This window comes from Bufo gargarizans, chromosome 1 (assembly GCF_014858855.1).
Source record: "Bufo gargarizans isolate SCDJY-AF-19 chromosome 1, ASM1485885v1, whole genome shotgun sequence".
NCBI lineage: Eukaryota > Metazoa > Chordata > Amphibia > Anura > Bufonidae > Bufo > Bufo gargarizans.
This window is the reverse complement of record NC_058080.1, coordinates 446412312-446431895: the sequence shown is the minus strand read 5'-3', so window position 1 is coordinate 446431895 and position 19584 is coordinate 446412312.

The window sequence follows — 19584 nt, the reverse complement described above, 5'->3', positions numbered from 1 at the left end:
TGGTTCCTGCACAGCCACACCAGCAACTTGGCCAGGTGACGCCGCTTCCGCCTCCTTGTTGCCAAGCTGTTGGTCCTGCAACAATGTCCGCCTCTGCCTCCTCATCCTCGACCATGTCCTCAGCCTCCACTGCAGGGACAATTCACAGGGAACCTCCAGCATACTACATGTGCAGGGCACGGCTATGTCACGCTGTTCTGCACCTTGTTTTCCTGGGAGAGGAAGACCTGCTCTGCGTCCTTCGTCAAGAAATCAATTCTTGGCTTTCTCCACGACAACTGAAAATCGTAACCATGGTGACAGACAATGGGAAGAACATTGTGTCGGTGTTGCGTCAAGGAGGGCTGAGCCATGCACCCTGCATGACACATGTGTTCAATCTGGTTGTCAAGCTGTTCCTGAAGTCTTCCACCCATTTGCAAAACATCCTAAAAATGGCCAGGAAACATTCCATGCACTGAAGCCACTCGTACACCGCAAAGCAAACCCTTCTTGAGCTGCACCGGCAGAACGGCATCCCCAACATAGGCTGATATTTGACGTTTATACACGTTGGAATGCCATCTCCATATGTTAGACCGACTATACGAACAGAGAAAGGCCATAAACAATTTCTTAATGATCTAAGCAGACAGGAGTACTCCCCTGTGTAACTTTGATGTCAGCCAGTGGCAGCTCATGTGTGACACCTGCCGTCTGCTCAGGCCCTTTGAGGATGCCACATTATTTGTCAGTCACCAGGAGTACGGGATGAACAATGTCATTCCACTGCTTCATGTCCTGGAACAGATGCTGGCAAATATGGCTGGTCAGGGGACTGGAGACGTGGTGCTTAAATCTCTTGGCCACATGAGCCCTGTGTGGGCTGAACTGGAGGAGGAGGAGGATGACATTGGAGCACAAGCAATGTGTAGCGAAATGGGTGGTTTTTCTACACAGGTAGCAGGAGAGGAGCAGCAGAAAGGAGTATGAGCAACCAGAAGAGCTACAGGGTGATGAGAAAGATTAGGCAGAGGACCCAGACACACCGTGGCAGCATGCAGTGGGGATGGAGGCATGGAGTCCCTCTGAGTCACTTGCACAAATGGCCTGATGCATGCCTACTGTGCTTGCGTAGTGACAGCCAAATTGTCACCATTCAGCAGAGGGATGACTTCTGGCTCTCCACCTTGTTTAACCCTCGCTACTGGTCCAGAATGGGAGCATTTTTTTACACCCACCTAGAGGGAGGGCAAACTAAACTACTACAGAGACATCCTATGTAGTCAGTTGGCCACTGCCTATCTGCGCCATCGTCCATTCTCTCGCAGGTCTGACCGGTGGGGGGGGGAGCCCTCTCCACTCAGGTTCCACTGCCATGGCTGCTGAGGAGGGGTGGGGTGGCAGGAGCAGTACCAGCTATATCATCAGCAGCCTAAGTCTAGAGTTGCTGATGAGCAGCTTTCCTCACCCGCATAGTGAAGAAAGTACTCCCCAGCAGCAGCAGCTAGACCTTGAGCAGGACCTGAACCAGCAGGTGGTGGCTTACTTAGACAGCACCCTGCCACCCCACATTGAAGATCCACTGGAATACTGGGCAGCCAATTTGGATTTGTGGACGCAACTTGCAGGGTTTGCCCTGAAAAAGCTGTCCTGCCCGGCCAGTAGTGTGGCATCAGAGCGGGTGTTTAGTGCGGTGGGGGGCCATAGTTACCTCAAGAAGAACTCGCCTGTCCACCCAAAATGTGGAGAGACTGACCTTTTTCAAGATGAATCAGGCGTGGATCAGCCAGGATTTTCCCCCACCAATGTCTGATGCATCAAACTAGATCATCCATGGTGCCACACCAACACTTTGACAAAAGAGACCTGTTTCTTCTGGCTACCTGCCTCAGCTACTATTCTGATGCTGTCACACATCTGATGCCAAGTGCTCCTTCTTACACCCATCATCTTCAGCTGGTACTGTTATTGCCACCCACCTCCACACACTGTCTTCGTGTGACTCTGTGGCCTCCTCCTGATGCTGCTGCCACCTCCACAGTCTGTCATTGTGTCACTCTGTGACCTCCTGATGATGCTGCTGCCACCTCCACACTCTGTTGTTGTGCCACTCTGTGGCCTGCTCATGCTGCTGCCACCTCCAAACTCCATCATTGAGCCACTCTAAGGCCTCCTCATGCTGCAGCAATCTCCAGACTCTGTCATTGGGCCACTCTGTGGTCGCCTCATGCTACTTCCACCTCACCACTATGTCATGGGGCCACTCTGTGGATTACTCTTGCTGTTCCCACCCTCCCAACTTCATGACTGGGCCACTGTTTTGCCTTTTTGGCTTGGCTGAAATACAAACCGGATTTCAAAAAAGTTGGGACACTAAACAAATTGTGAATAAAAACTGAATGCAATGATGTGGAGATGGCAAATGTCAATATTTTATTTGTAATAGAACATAGATGACAGATCAAACGTTTAATCCGAGTAAATTTATCATTTTAAAGGAAAAATACGTTGATTCAAATTTTCACGGTGTCAACAAATCCCAAAAAAGTTGGGACAAGTAGCTGGAAAAAGTAAATTTGAGCATAACGAAGAGCTGGAAGACCAATTAACACTAATTAGGTCAATTGGCAACATGATTGGGTATAAAAAGAGCTTCTCAGAGTGGCAGTGTCTCTCAGAAGCCAAGATGGGTAGAGGATCACCAATTCCCACAATGTTGCGCAGAAAGATAGTGGAGCAATATCAGAAATGTGTTACCCAGCGAAAAATTGCAAAGACTTTGCATCTATCATCATCAACTGTGCATAACATCATCCGAAGATTCAGAGAATCTGGAACAATCTCTGTGCGTAAGGGTCAAGGCCGTAAAACCATACTGGATGCCCGTGATCTCCGGGCCCTTAAATGATACTGCACCACAAACAGGAATGCTACTGTAAAGGAAATCACAGAATGGGCTCAGGAATACTTCCAGAAACCATTGTCAGTGAACACAATCCACCGTGCCATCCGCCGTTGCCAGCTGAAACTCTACAGTGCAAAGAAGAAGCCATTTCTAAGCAAGATCCACAAGCTCAGGCGTTTTCACTGGGCCAGGGATCATTTAAAATGGAGTGTGGCAAAATGGAAGACTGTTCTGTGGTCAGACGAGTCACGATTCAAAGTTCTTTTTGGAAATCTGGGACGCCATGTCATCCGGACCAAAGAGGACAAGGACAACCCAAGTTGTTATCAACGCTCAGTTCAGAAGCCTGCATATGCTCCCATCCAAACGTCATCTCTTTCAGGGAAGACCCTGCATTTTTCAACAAGATAATGCCAGACCACATTCTGCATCAATCCCAACATCATGGCTGCGTAGGAGAAGGATCCGGGTACTGAAATGGCCAGTCTGCAGTCCAGATCTTTCACCTATAGAGAACATTTGGCACATCATAAAGAGGAAGGTGCAACAAAGAAGGCCCAAGACGATTGAACAGTTAGAGGCCTGTATTAGACAAGAATGGGAGAGCATTCATATTTCTAAACTTGAGAAACTTGTCTCCTCGGTCCCCAGACATCTGTTGAGTGTTGTAAGAAGAAGGGGAGATGCCACACAGTGGTGAAAATGGCTTTGTCCCAACTTTTTGGGGATTTGTTGACACCATGAAATTCTGATTCAACATATTTTTCCCTTAAAGTACATTTTCTCAGTTTAAACTTTTGTTCCGTGATTTATGTTCTATTCTGAATAAAATATCAGATGTTGGCACCTCCACATCATTGCATTCAGTTTTTATTCACAATTTGTATAGGGTCCCAACTTTTTTGGAATCCAGTTTGTAATTTTTATTTGACCCTTTTTATGATCTGTCAAAAAGTAGGAAAATTGAGACGCACAACAGACCCTGTCTGTGTAGCAGCTGTAAGGTCTGTATGGTCCCATCAGAATTTGCTTGTGATTTGGTAGCCAAAAGCAGGAGTGGGCACAAAGCATAAAAGACATGCAAATATTCAGTTCAGATGTCATCTCTGTTTTTGATCCACTCCTGTTTTTTTGGGCTTTAGCAATACTGATGGATTACTGACCAAATGCTGAACTAATGAAGGCAAATGCTCAACAGACCGGATCCTTTTTTGGGGGGGTTATTGTTCTGACGGATCAGGGGAAGAGCAAAATAATCAGTGATGTCAACGCAAACTTACTTCTGACACCCTCTCCACTCTGTCAGGAAGTCTCTTGTTTAAGCATTTAATAGAACAGTTTCTATTTACATCTATGTGGAATCAGCTGATGACGGTGTAAAAGGAGTGTGCTTATTCTTGGCGCTAACATTGACGTGATTGCCCAAATAAGTAAAGTGTGCAGTGATTCTAAGAGCAACGCTAGTCATCTGCATGTCATACGGACTCACAACATTATTTCACTACCAAAGCAAACTCCCTATGCATATTACTGCAAGGCACAGTGTTCTACACCACTATAAAGGCTCTCAGCAGCCAGGAAATAGTTGTTTTTTTAACGTAATTTGACGCAAGTTTATTCGGATCAAACAAAATTTTTGCCGGCGAATCTGATTTTTGAAAAATTCGCTCATCTCTAGTCACAGCCAAATAAAAGCCCCATCCCATCGCTGCCATTTTATTGTGAGCTGAGCATAGGAACAGACGTGCCAAGTGCTAGTGACACTGGTTAACAAAGCTGTTAATTGTAGAATATTGGATATGACTGGATTGTCAGTTCAGGGACAGTACAGGGAGATTGTAGGGACAATTTTTACACACTGTCGGCAGACCATAGGGAAATGGCAGGGACAGTGCAGGCTCTGTGTAATCATCATGTCCATCTTGCTTATTTGCTGTGCCATTCATTCTTAGGCTACTTTAACACCTGCATTTTTGCTGGATCCGTCATGGATCAGCAAAAACTTTTCTGTCATAATAACATAACTGTCTGCATCCGTTATGAACGGATCCAGTTGTATAATCTCTGAAATAGCGATGATGGATCCGTCTCTAAAACCATTGTTAGTCAATGGGGGACAGATCCGTTTTCTTTTGTGTCAGAGAAAGCAGATCCGCCACCATTGATCATTGTAATGACGGATCTGTCTTGCTCCGCATCCCAGGATACACTCAAAAACACTGCTTGCTGCGCTTCTGTGTGCGTCATGGGAATGCAAATAAATGGAATGCATTCTGGTGCTCTCCATTACGTGTAGTTCAGTTTTGTCCCCATTGACAATGAATGGAGACAAAACTGAAGCGTTTTCCTCCGCTATTGACCTCCTATGGCAGATCTGAATAGCGGAAAGGGAAAGTGCAGGTGTGAAAGTAGCCTTAATTTTTTTCTGTTATACATAGACTTACTGTGCATCAGACTTAGTCTCAACAGGTGGTCTAATATACAGGGAGTGCAGAATTATTAGGCAAATGAGTATTTTGACCACATCATCCTCTTTATGCATGTTGTCTTACTCCAAGCTGTATAGGCTCGAAAGCCTACTACCAATTAAGCATATTAGGTGATGTGCATCTCTGTAATGAGAAGGGGTGTGGTCTAATGACATCAACACCCTATATCAGGTGTGCATAATTATTAGGCAACTTCCTTTCCTTTGGCAAAATGGGTCAAAAGAAGGACTTGACAGGCTCAGAAAAGTCAAAAACAGTGAGATATCTTGCAGAGGGATGCAGCACTCTTAAAATTGCAAAGCTTCTGAAGCGTGATCATCGAACAATCAAGCGTTTCATTCAAAATAATCAACAGGGTCGCAAGAAGCGTGTGGAAAAACCAAGGCGCAAAATAACTGCCCATGAACTGAGAAAAGTCAAGCGTGCAGCTGCCAAGATGCCACTTGCCACCAGTTTGGCCATATTTCAGAGCTGCAACATCACTGGAGTGCCCAAAAGCACAAGGTGTGCAATACTCAGAGACATGGCCAAGGTAGGAAAGGCTGAAAGACGACCACCACTGAACAAGACACACAAGCTGAAACGTCAAGACTGGGCCAAGAAATATCTCAAGACTGATTTTTCTAAGGTTTTATGGACTGATGAAATGAGAGTGAGTCTTGATGGGCCAGATGGCTGGATTGGTAAAGGGCAGAGAGCTCCAGTCCGACTCAGACGCCAACAAGGTGGAGGTGGAGTACTGGTTTGGGCTGGTATCATCAAAGATGAGCTTGTGGGGCCTTTTCGGGTTGAGGATGGAGTCAAGCTCAACTCCCAGTCCTACTGCCAGTTTCTGGAAGACACCTTCTTCAAGCAGTGGTACAGGAAGAAGTCTGCATCCTTCAAGAAAAACATGATTTTCATGCAGGACAATGCTCCATCACACGCGTCCAAGTACTCCACAGCGTGGCTGGCAAAAAAAGGGTATAAAAGAAGAAAAACTAATGACATGGCCTCCTTGTTCATCTGATCTGAACCCCATTGAGATCCTGTGGTCCATCATCAAATGTGAGATTTACAAGGAGGGAAAACAGTACACCTCTCTTAACAGTGTCTGGGAGGCTGTGGTTGCTGCTGCACGCAATGTTGATGGTGAACAGATTAAAACACTGACAGAATCCATGGATGGCAGGCTTTTGAGTGTCCTTGCAAAGAAAGGTGGCTATATTGGTCATTGATTTGTTTTTGTTTTGTTTTTGAATGTCAGAAATGTATATTTGTGAATGTTGAGATGTTATATTGGGTTCACTGGTAAAAATAAATAATTGAAATGGGTATATATTTGTTTTTTGTTAAGTTGCCTAATAATTATGCACAGTAATAGTCACCTGCACACACAGATATCCCCCTAAAATAGCCAAAACTAAAAACAAACTAAAAACTACTTCGAAAAATATTCAGCTTTGATATTAATGAGTTTTTTGGGTTCATTGAGAACATGGTTGTTGTTCAATAATAAAATTAATCCTCAAAAATACAACTTGCCTAATAATTCTGCACTCCCTGTATAGGCGTGTTTACCTAGTTCATCTGCTGCATCATTTATACTTCATCTGTTCTGTTATACATAGACTTATTGTGCATCAAACCCACTGTCAACAGGCAGTCTAATATGTAGGTGCATTTATCTAGTTCATCTGCTGCTCCATTCATACTTAATTTGTTACATTACTAATTCAGTTGCTGTACACTACACTAACAGACATTTGCCTGGGCCCTCAAAATGAACGGGCAGTGGCAAAAATGTTGCTTTAGCCTGCACAAGTAGAAGCAGAATAAAGAGTGGTGATAGCAGCAGCTGCAGCAACAGTCCAGAGATGCCACTGTCATACAGCAGTCATGTATTGATGACCAACAATTCAGCTGTACTGAAATGGTTGACTTGCTCTTCAAATCATCTGAGATGCCACAGATACACACATCCAAGAATCAGTGGGTTCCTTTGACGCCACCCTTAGTTGGCATGGCAGAGGAACATCACCTGTCCTGCAACTGCCTCTTTCTTTTGCTTCACCTTTAACTTGGGAAGTTATGCATGCTGCCACCTCTGCTCCGCTTTTTAGCAAGGATGAGCTTAGTGAGGACAGTCAGCAGCTACAGGCTAGTACAGACTTGGAGGAGGGGTCCACTGCGTCCTCCATTAGGCATGCACTATTGATGATGACAGTCAAGTCGGAGCACGTGGTGGGAGCGGTCAGTGACTTGGCCATGAGATTGGTGAGGGTTACATAAGTGACAAACAGACAGTAGTGAATGATGATGTAGCCGATTGCATGTGGGAGACGGGTGAAGAAAGGGCACCATCTGCTACTCAGGAGCCTACCTGTCAGGAAACAATTAGTTGTGCACGGGTTCATAAAGGCAGTGGCAGGCAGTCAGCACAGAGTTGTGGGGTTAAAATGGCAGTGTGGGAATTTTTTATTAAGTAGCTGGGGATATTAGAGTGGCAGTTGTAGGATATGTGGGCAGAAGGTAAAGTGCGGTCAGGATGGTAATGTTGGCACCACATCCCTACGTCAACACATAGAGCATCACCATAAAATGGCTTGGAACAACTGTGGCACTAATTTTGATACAGCCTCACTCAGCAACCACTGCATCTCCCAGCTGTCCGCATGCCTTCTCCAGCACTCAGGGCTCATCAACCTCAGGAGAAGGAAGCTGTCGTTCCTTTCCTTCAACTATTGCTCCTGATGTTCCTCCTACTCCTCGTCACATGTTTCACAAGCAATCGATCACCCGAGGCGATGACAAAGAGACAACAATATGAGTGCACTCATCCAATGGTGCAGAAGCTGAATGTGCTCCTGGCCAAGTAACTGAGAAGGTCTGGCAGATGTTGTTCTTCCTTTCCTTCTCCCAGCTGTCACCTATTCACACTAATTGCCTCCCTTTATATTCCCTCCCATACTGCCTCACTTTGCGGTTTATACTACTTCCTGGATTGAAGTGATCACTGCTGGAGACTTCTGTTACTGCTTGTTCAGATAAGTCCTTTCTTGTATTGTGTTTCTTTGCTGGCTTGATTCTAGGTGACCCTGACTCCCTCCTTATTAAGTGCAGGGAGCTGGTGGTCGTGTCCCCCCACTATTATAGGGTTTTCAGGTGTCACACAGTCTAGGTACCAGGGCATGAAATTTTCTACCTCTGAGACCCTTGTATGTGCTTAGCAGTCAGGGTGAGCTCTTAGGGTTTTCAGGGGTCACCTTTATGCTCCTTAGTTTGGGATCAAGCCAGTCAGATGTTTATCCATAACTTCCAGCTATCTGCAATATCATCCGTGACACAATCCCTCCCTTTCCTTATTGTGGGCTCTGAACATTTCAGAGTACTGATAGCTTGTGCCCACCTAAAGTGAAGAGTCCCAGTCTGTGATTACTTGTCTAAAAAAAAGCTATACCAGCCCTTCGCACATATGTTGAACAGAAGGTTGGTCAGTCCTTGAGCCTGTTGGCATCTGATACAGTTCATGCCAACACAGATGTGTGGAGCTGTAACTATGGTCAATAAAAATATATGTCATTTATAGCCCACTGGGTAAATGTGGTTCTGGCCCAAGCACACTAGCAACTTGGCCAGGTGATGGCAATGCAGCCTCCGCTTGTAATCATGGGATTTCTGCGCTAATATCCTCCTTTACCTTCTCATCCTCAACCTTGTCCTCAACCTCCACCATAGGCACAGTTCAGAGTGGTCCCCCAGCATACCACTTATGCAAAGCACAGTGTTGTCATACCGGGGAGGAACTGCTACTTTTCATCAACCAAGAAATCAAATCTAGGCTATCTCCTCACCAACTAAAGATACCAACCATGGTCACTAACAATGGGAAGAACATTCTGTCTGGTCTGCGGCAGGGAGAGCTGAACCATGTGACCTGCATGGTGCACGTCTTGTTTTGTTCTTTCAAAACTTTCTTGAAGTTTTCTACCCAACTACAAGACATCTTGAAAATGTCAGGGAAACTATTCGTGCACTTTAGCCACTCTTACACTGCAAAATACGCCCTCCTTGAGCTGCAAAGGCAGGAGAAGAGTGGGAGGATCATGAGGAGCTAAAGGGTGACGACAAAGACAACACAGATGACGCAGACAGACCATGGCAGTATGCACTGGAGATAGAGGCACAGAGTCCCTCCGAGTCCCTTGGTAAAATGACCAGATGCATGCTGAATTGCTCTTGTAGTGACAGCTGCGTTATCACCATTCATCAGAGGAAAGACTACTGGCTTTCCACAATGTTAGACCCTCACTACTGATCCAAAATGGGGCCTTTTTACCACCTTCTGAGAAAGAGGAAAACTCAGCTACTATCAAGACATCCTTTGTAGTCGGTTAGTCACTGCCTACTTACCCTATCGCCCATCCTCATGAAAGTCTAATCGGGGGGATCCTCTGAGCTCACATTCCACTGCCATGACTGCTGGAGGTGAGGTGGGGTGGGGGGTAGGAGCAGCACCAGCTCTATCAGCAGATACTTAAAGGGGTTCTGCAGTTTGATTAAACAGATTATCTATCCTCTGGATAGATCATCAGCATCTGATCGGCGGGGGGCAGACACCCAGGTCCCCCACCGATCAGCTGTTTGAGAAGGCAGCGGCGCTGCAGGAGCGCCGCGGCCTTCTCATTCTTTACTGCAGACCCAGTGATGTCACAACTAGAATGAACTGGCCTGGGTGCGGGTAAGCACCATTCAAATGAACAGAGCTTAGCCCCGCCCAGGCAATTGATACTAGTCGTGACATCACTGGGCCTGCGGTAAACAGTAAGAAGGTCATGGCACTCCTGGAGCGCCACTGCCTTCTCAAACAGCTGATCAGCGGGGGTGATGTGTGTAGGGCCCCCACCGATCAGAGGCTGATGATCTATCCAGAGGATAGATCATCAGTTTAAACAAACTGCAGAACCCCTTTAAGTCTTGAGTCTCTAATGAGCACTTTTCTTCACCCACCTACTTAAGAAACCACCCAGCCACAGCAAGACATGGAGCAAAACCTGAACCAGCAAATGGTGGAATCCCCTAGACTACTGGGCAGCCAAACTTAAATTGCGGCCGCAACTGGCCGAGTTTGTCCTGTTCTCAGTTTTAGGAGCATGGCAATAGAAATAATGGAAGTGCAGGATTTGGCACATAGCTAACAGTGCCAAACATAATCCATTGACTATAATACCTTCAGTTCAGTCTCATGTAGAACTTTTTATTTGGTATTTGAAATGGAATCTGTAACAGGCCCCAAACTGAACCTCTGACTCTGATGTGAATGTACCCTAACACACAAATTAAATAATCAAGGTTAGAGATAAGTGAATAGATTCTATGAAAACAAAATGTGACTTAAATTTTTTTTAGGATTCTGTAGAATCAAAAACTTTAGTCATTCAAGAGAGAGACTTCTCCAGGCAAACAAAGCACCTGTGATTGGGGTAGAATTGATTTGGACCAAAATTGAATCACAGGGCTAATAGTGTTGAGCGTGAATATTCAAATCACTTATTTTAATCGTGAATATCGCCATGTCGAGAATTTGCAAATATTTAGAATATAGTGCTATAAATTCATATTCACGAATAGTGTTGAATATTTGAATCGCAAATTAATCACAAATTTTTTGCGTATTTATCTCAAATATATTGCATTGCAGATTTTCGAAATCAAGTCAACAATGACAAAATCACAAATTCTCGAATGCGCAAATATATGGCGAATATTCGGCCACAAATTTGTGAAATATTGCAAATTTGAATATTTCCTATGCCGCTCATCACTAATGGCTAATTTAGACAAATTAGACCCAAATTTAATTTTATGAAAGTACCCAATAGCTTAGGGACTCACTTGAAACAGTTGTAAATTGTGCTTTTATAGTTTCATTATATACTAAGAACCTTTTAAAAAAAAATAATAATAATCATAGAGATGTTCAAGGCAGCACTACCATAGAAAATAATCCACTGGAATGATACATCAAACTCACAAGACTATGTACATTGGGGCAAAAAAGTATTTAGTCAGCCATTAATTGTGCAAGTTCTCCCACTTAAAAAGATGAGACAGGCCTGTAATGTTCATCATAGGTATACCTCAACTATGAAGGACATAATGAGAAAAAAAAATCCAGAAAATAACAATGTCAGATTTTTAAAGAATTTATTTGCAAATTATGGTGGAAAATAAGTATTTAGTCAATAACAAAAGTTCATCCCAATACTTTGTTATATACCCTTTGTTGTCAATGACAGAGGTCAAACATTTCCTGTAAGTCTTCACAAGGTTTTCACACACTGTTGCTGGTATTTTGGCCCATTCCTCCATTCAGATCTCATCTAGAGCAGTGATGAGCACAGACTTTCAACTCCCTCCAAAGGTTTTCTATGGGGTTGAGATCTGAAGACTGGCTAGGCCACTCCAGGAAAATGCCACTCCTTCGTTGCCCAGGCGGTTTGTTTGGGATCATTCTATTGCATCTTCAATGCCCTTGCTGATAGAAGTAGATTTTCACTCAAAATCTCACCATTCATTCTTTCTTTTACACGGATCAGTCGTCCTGGTCCCTTTGCAGAAAAACAGCCCCAAAGCATGATGCTTCCACCCCCATGCTTCACAGTAGGTATGGTGTTATTTGGACGCAGCTCAGCATTCTTTCTCCTCCAAACACGATGAGTTGAGTTTTTACCAAAATGTTCTACTTTGGTTTAATCTGACCATATAACATTCTCCCAATCCTCTTCTGGATCATCCAAATGCTCTCTAGCAAACTTCAGACGGGCCTGAACATGTACTGGCTTAAGCAGGGGCACATGTCTCGCATTGCAGGATGTGCGTCCCTGGCGGCGTAGTGTGTTACTTTGTTCCCAGCTTTCTGCAGGTCATTCACTAGGTCCCCCCGTGTGGTTCTGGGATTTTTGCTCACCATTCTTGTGATCATTTTGACCCCACAGGATGAGATCTTGCGTGAAGCCTCAGATCAAGGGAGATTATCAGTGGTCTTGTATGTCTTCCATTTTCTAATAATTGCTCCCACAGTTGACTTCTTCACATCAAGCTGCTTGCCTATTGCAGAATCAGTCTTCCCAGCCTGGTGCAGGTCTATAATTTAGTTTCTGGTGTCCTTCGACAGATCTTTTGTCTTGGCCATAGTGGAGTTTGGAGAGTGACTGTTTGAGGTTGTGGACAAGTGTCTTTTATACTGATAACAAGTTCAAACAGGTGCCATTAATACAGGTAATGAGTGGAGGGCAGAGGAGCCTCTTAAAGAAGAAGTTACAGGTCTGTGAGAGCCAGAAATCTTGCTTGTTTGTAGTTAACCAAATACTTACGTATTTTACCGAGGAATTTAACAATTATTTCATTAGAAATCCTACAATGTGATTTCCTGTATTCTTTTCACCCATTCTGTCTCTGATAGTTGAAGTGTACCTATGATGAAAATGTATACAGTGGCGGAAATAATTATTTGACCCCTCACTGATTTTGTAAGTTTGTCCAATGACAAAGAAATGAAAAGTCTCAGAACAGTATCATTTCAATGGTAGGTTTATTGTAACAGTGGCAGATAGCACATCAAAAGGAAAATCGAAAAAATAACTTTAAATAAAAGATAGCAACTGATTTGCATTTCATTGAGTGAAATAAGTATTTGAACCCCTACCAACCATTAAGAGTTCTGGCTCCCACAGAGTGGTTAGACACTTCTACTCAATTAGTCACCCTCATTAAGGACACCTGTCTTAACTAGTCACCTGTATAAAAGACACCTGTCCACAGAATCAATCAATCAAGCAGACTCCAAACTCTCCAACATGGGAAAGACCAAAGAGCTGTCCAATGATGTCAGAGACAAAATTGTAGACCTGCACAAGGCTGGAATGGGCTACAAAACCATTAGCAAGAAGCTGGGAGAGAAGGTGACAACTGTTGGTGCGATTGTTCGAAAATGGAAGGAGCACAAAATGACCATCAATCGACCTCGCTCTGGGGCTCCACGCAAGATCTCACCTCGTGGGGTGTCAATGGTTCTGAGAAAGGTGAAAAAGCATCCTAGAACTACACGGGAGGAGTTAGTTAATGACCTCAAATTAGCAGGGACCACAGTCACCAAGAAAACCATTGGAAACACATTACACCGCAATGGATTAAAATCCTGCAGGGCTCGCAAGGTCCCCCTGCTCAGGAAGGCACATGTGCAGGCCCGTCTGAAGTTTGCCAATGAACACCTGAATGATTCAGAGAGTGACTGGGAGAAGGTGCTGTGGTCTGATGAGACCAAAATAGAGCTCTTTGGCATTAACTCAACTCGCTGTGTTTGGAGGAAGAAAAATGCTGCCTATGACCCCCAAAACACCGTCCCCACCGTCAAGCATGGGGGTGGAAACATTTTGCTTTGGGGGTGTTTTTCTGCTAAGGGCACAGGACAACTTATTCGCATAAACGGGAAAATGGACGGAGCCATGTATCGTGAAATCCTGAGCGACAACCTCCTTCCCTCTGCCAGGAAACTGAAAATGGGTCGTGGATGGGTGTTCCAGCACGACAATGACCCAAAACATACAGCAAAGGCAACAAAGGAGTGGCTCAAGAAAAAGCACATTAAGGTCATGGAGTGGCCTAGTCAGTCTCCGGACCTTAATCCAATCGAAAACCTATGGAGGGAGCTCAAGCTCAGAGTTGCACAGAGACAGCCTCGAAACCTTAGGGATTTAGAGATGATCTGCAAAGAGGAGTGGACCAACATTCCTCCTAAAATGTGCGCAAACTTGGTCATCAATTACAAGAAACGTTTGACCTCTGTGCTTGCAAACAAGGGTTTTTCCACCAAGTATTAAGTCTTTTTTTGTTACAGGGTTCAAATACTTATTTCACTCAATGAAATGCAAATCAGTTGCTATCTTTTATTTAAAGTTATTTTTTCGATTTTCCTTTTGATGTGCTATCTGCCACTGTTACAATAAACCTACCATTGAAATGATACTGTTCTGAGACTTTTCATTTCTTTGTCATTGGACAAACTTACAAAATCAGTGAGGGGTCAAATAATTATTTCCTCCACTGTATATATAATTTTTTTTATTTTTTTGCAGGACTCTGCAGATGCAAAAGTGTAGAGTACATTTTCCCAATGTGTATGTTAAACATGGGGCAAAAATGTGATGTGAACCCCGCCTCCCCGACTTCTATATAGAATCTACCACAAGGACAAAACAAAATGCCACATGATGTACTGTTAGTTTCACAACACCTAGATTAAGATTCTTGCCTTTCAATATACATTTACAGGATGAGCATTGACCACATTTATAATTTTCCTGAGGGACCATTAATTCAAGCCATGTATTTCTCGTATTTCTACAGGGTGGGCCATTTATATGGATACACCTTAATAAAATAGGAATGGTTGGTGATATTAACTTCCTGCTTGTGGCACATTAGTATATGTGAGGGGGGAAACTTTTCAAGATGGGTGGTGACCATGGCGGCCATTTTGAAGTTGGACATTTTGAATCCAACTTTAGTTTTTTCAATAGGAAGAGGGTCATGTGACACATCAAACTTATTGGGAATTTCACAAGAAAAACAATATGCTGTGAAGATACGAGATGTGCAGCACCTGAAACTACAGATACTGGAAGCCTGTGCTAGCATTTCTCCTGCGGTGTTGCTATCAGTGTGTGAAGAGTGGGAGAAGAGGGTTGCATTGACAATCCAACACTATGGGCAGCACATTGAACACATTTTATAAATGGTCAGAAACTTGTAAATAACTCATCAAAGAATAAAGTTACGTTAAAACCAAGCACACCATTGTTTTTCTTGTGAAATTCCAAATAAGTTTGATGTGTCACATGACCCTCTTGAAAAAACAAAAGTTGGATTCAAAATGTCCGGCTTCAAAATGGCCGCAATGGTCACCACCCATCTTGAAAAGTTTCCCCCCTCACTTATACTAATATGCCACAAACAGGAAGTTAATATCACCAACCATTCCCATTTTATTAAGGTGTATCCATATAAATGGCCCACCCTGTATATCTGCTCCTAACTATTACATATTAAACACAATAGGTTTATGAAATACCTTTCCTCATAAACCAGTGGCAGTTGTTAAAGATAGCTCCACCGATTACTAGAGTCATTGAGCTATATTGAAAAGAAAAAAGCTGCATGCCTCCCTTCTTCCAGGTTGTTGTCAGGGGTGCACCTTTAACAAGGAAAAGTTAAGCAATTGCCTCAGGTGGTGGCACCATCTACTAGAACATGTGGGGGGGGGGGGGCAGCGAGCTGGTGATGTGCAGTAGTGAAATTCCTTTATAGTGACTGAATAGATTACTGTACAGTGTCATGTTTAACTGGCTTAGTTGCCCACAACAACAAGATTCCACCTTCCACTTTTGACCGCTTCTTTGGAAAATGAAAGATGGAATCTGGTTGCTATGGGCAACTAAGCCAGTTCTACTTTACACCAGTTTGATTATTAACCACATATGTGTTTTGTTCAGCATGTGCCGCTCACTAAAAAGCTGTGCATATGTATCCTGCTGTTATCACTTCCTGTCCACACACAGCAAGCACAGTACTGGTGCACTCGTCGCTTACTCACTGAGTCACTGACTTTGATAGACTAGCTCAGGACATTCTGGCTCTGTGATGTGTGACATCCACATGACTGAACCTTACCTTAGCCTGTTGTCATGGACATTCCAGCGACAGGTGGCAGGAGATCGGTGAGACTGGCAACACGTGGTTTGATCTGACATGTTTTCCATTTGGACCAAATTATGTCTGTGTTGCTTCTGGTGGTTTCCACACCTTTCTTTCCCCAGGTGTGGCTATTATTGTAATTTAGCATTCTCTATTTATTGTTGTTTCTCCTACTATGCTATGTAGTTTATAGCTTCTGTTGGAGTTGTGGCTAGCTGGTGTGTGGATCTCAGATTCTCAGAACTCAGAGTTCCTTGTGCTGCTATAGCCACTTGAAGTTAAGTGTTTTATTTCCCTTTTGTATTTTGTTTGGGTTATTTTTTGTGTTGCATTTCCCTGTCATTTTTATTAAAGCATGAGGGAGACTCCTGTTCATCTTTCCTTTTGGAGGAACAGGTTGTCTCAGTCCAGACATTAGTACCACAGTCCTATAGGGTGAGTTAGGACACTAGGTATTTCCTTGTATGAACTCACCTACCTCTGGGTCTGTTCATATTTGTAGATAGTCAGCACTTTGATTAAGGTTTTACTAGTAGGTGTCCATCTCCTTTCCCTAGTTTCCAGGCCTTATTCCCTTTCCTCTTTCCCTACTATGTTCGGTGTGGTGTTTCCCTCACCAACCCAAACGTGACACCTATGCTGTGTTTACTGATTGTGTGATGATGCCTATAGCTCAGTCCCATCATCTCTTTAGGGTATTGTGCAGCATATAAGTATTTTGTGTTTTTTATTTTAATATATTTATATTGATACTACTGGGAGCAGTAGCTGGAGAGGGAGAACATTATATATAACAAAAAACTGCTTGGGGGAATTATACTGCAGGGCTACATTATGCTAAGTAGAGGAATACAGGGGCGCATAATAATAAGTGGGGGACTACAGGTGCACATAATACTAAGTGAGGGACTACCGCATGAACAAACAGATTCCGTCCTACCTGGACTGTTGCCATTATCTAGTGCATACCTTCTTCCCTGACCCCATGGACTTCTCTGTAGCTGCTAGTCTGCGACACTAATTGCCCTATTGTTACTTGCATTATCCCTACTGCCACTACCATTATCCCTACACAGCTACCACTTTACCACTACTACTACTCTACTTCCCCAAGACAGCTGCAAGTGCTGCTACTGTTGCTGTTATTATTGCAACAACATGCCTCTTTTACCCTAACCTTTCCACATCACTATACTGCTGGTGTTCACAATTAAAATTTCTTCCCACTAATTTACAACAAATCATTGTTTCTTTTGACACACTAACACTTGTTTGTGTGTAAAAACAGGATCAAGTACCTGACCCTGTCAAGGCATAATTTTTGGATGCTTGTTCACAACAAGCCTCAGTTTTTTTAAATTTTTTTATAACATAGTGGGGACCATTTATAAAGCTAAAATATTCCTATATTAGGCGTATTTCGGGAGCAGATTGCTTAGCAATCAGCAACTTCTCCTCACTCGAGTCAGGTCTCAAAAAAGTGTGCACGGCATAGGCAGGGAAGGAGCCTGCCAGTCCACCTCACTTACCATTTTCCACGCCTGACAGTAGAAAAAGGTCTAAATGGAAAATTGCTAGGAAGCTGTTGTACATTTAGAAGTGGCGGTGGATTTGCCAAAGTTATGAAGAGTCCCAGCTTAAAGGTTTAAAATTACATGTGCTCCAGTGTGTTTAACCACCATGTGTCCACAATAAGGGACAATTTTAAATTTCTAAAAAGCTTAACTAATGCGTTGGCACAGTGTGTTTTTAAGCAGGCTGTTTGTGTACACTGCTAAGCATGTGTTTACCCTATCTACCCTAGCTATATTTGTCAGTATCACTCTGGTATTATTTATCACTGTCATTGTATTAAAGATCATCAAAGGGGGAGCAAAAATGAAATAAAAAAAAATAAAATGAGTCCTAGGAGACCTCAGAGTTTCACATACCAATTGAGGCGCTAATTATAGCAGTGTACAATTGATTTAACCACAAATATATATATTTTTTTAAATTGACGAATCGGAAATGACATAAATTTCAAGACATTTGCTCATCTCGAAATTCAATTTACTTTAATTAAGATTGAACACAAAACCTGTACCGATTGCTGAACCACATTGAAAGCAAAACATATTTAGATCCAAATAGATTTTACTACCTCTATATTATATCTAGGGGAGATTGTAAAATATGATTTTTATATTTACAAAATAATATTATGTCTATATAATATATGTCTTGTTTTTGATTATTTCTTTTATATTTATTTATAGGTGTAAGAAGTCCATAACATACATATCATGAGCAAATTGAAACAGAAATACGTTTCTCTGGAGTGAAAAGGTTACTACTTCAATTTATAACTTTGTTTGTGTTTCTGTGACACCTATTTGTTGTCTGTATTTCTTGTCTGCTTTATATCTCTATTGGAAAATGTGGTTTATTCATTTAAATTAGTCAAACATACACAGGAAGATGAAACATTTCTCTATCATATATTGAGCAATAATCCACTGCTTCAAGGTCAGACATGACAAAACTCAGAGGTATTGCACGATTATCTTCACTATTGATCTTGTGTTTCAGAAACAACCCTGACCTTATAACATTTTTCCAAGCACACCAAAAGAAGGTTACATATTTCTTAAAGGTAGACAGAAATTTAAACATCAATCAAGAGAATAAAATTAAATATGGCTCAATAACTTTCTGAAGGTTTAATTTCCAAAATGTAATATGTTAATATATATATTTTTTTTTTATAAATTACTTATAAATTACTATCTTGCAACATACTCATATTTCCTGTTATGGCTAAATAAGACATGCTTTTTAGTGAGGAATATAAAAGAGTTTCAGTACATCAGCAGCTTATTAAGAATAAAAAAAAATGACGCTGGTATAAGAAGGTGTCTGTATATTTAATTCAATTGGCTCTGTACAATAGTTTTGTTCTCTACAGTAAGGCTGAGAGAACTGGATCCTTCCTCAAATTTCAGGAAGAGATCATCGAGAACCTCCTGTATCCAGGAGGTTCCGTGGCCCCAACCACCAGTGTAGTTAGCCGTCTACACGAGCGACATTTCCCCAATGTCGTTCCTGGTACCTCAACCCAACTGTCACCCCGAAAAAGATGTCGTGTCTGTAGCAGGAGTGGAATAAGGCGTGACACCCGCTATTTCTGTCCTGACTGTCCGGACCACCCTGCCCTATGCTTTGGAGAGTGTTTCCGGAAGTACCACTCACAGGTACACTATTAGCATAGGGATCATCTCACCAGGATAGGCACACAGGGCTATTAGGACCCATTCACTCACTGCTGCTGCAAACGTCTCCTTTCACATGGGACAAAGTGCATAACGCACTTCGCCACATCTTTGGGCGATTTGCGCTTTGCACATTGTCCCATGGGGAAGGAGAGGTTTGTTCTATAAAGGTAAAAAAAACAAAAAAAAAAAAACAGGTAAGCAAACAGGTTAATGTTTAGTT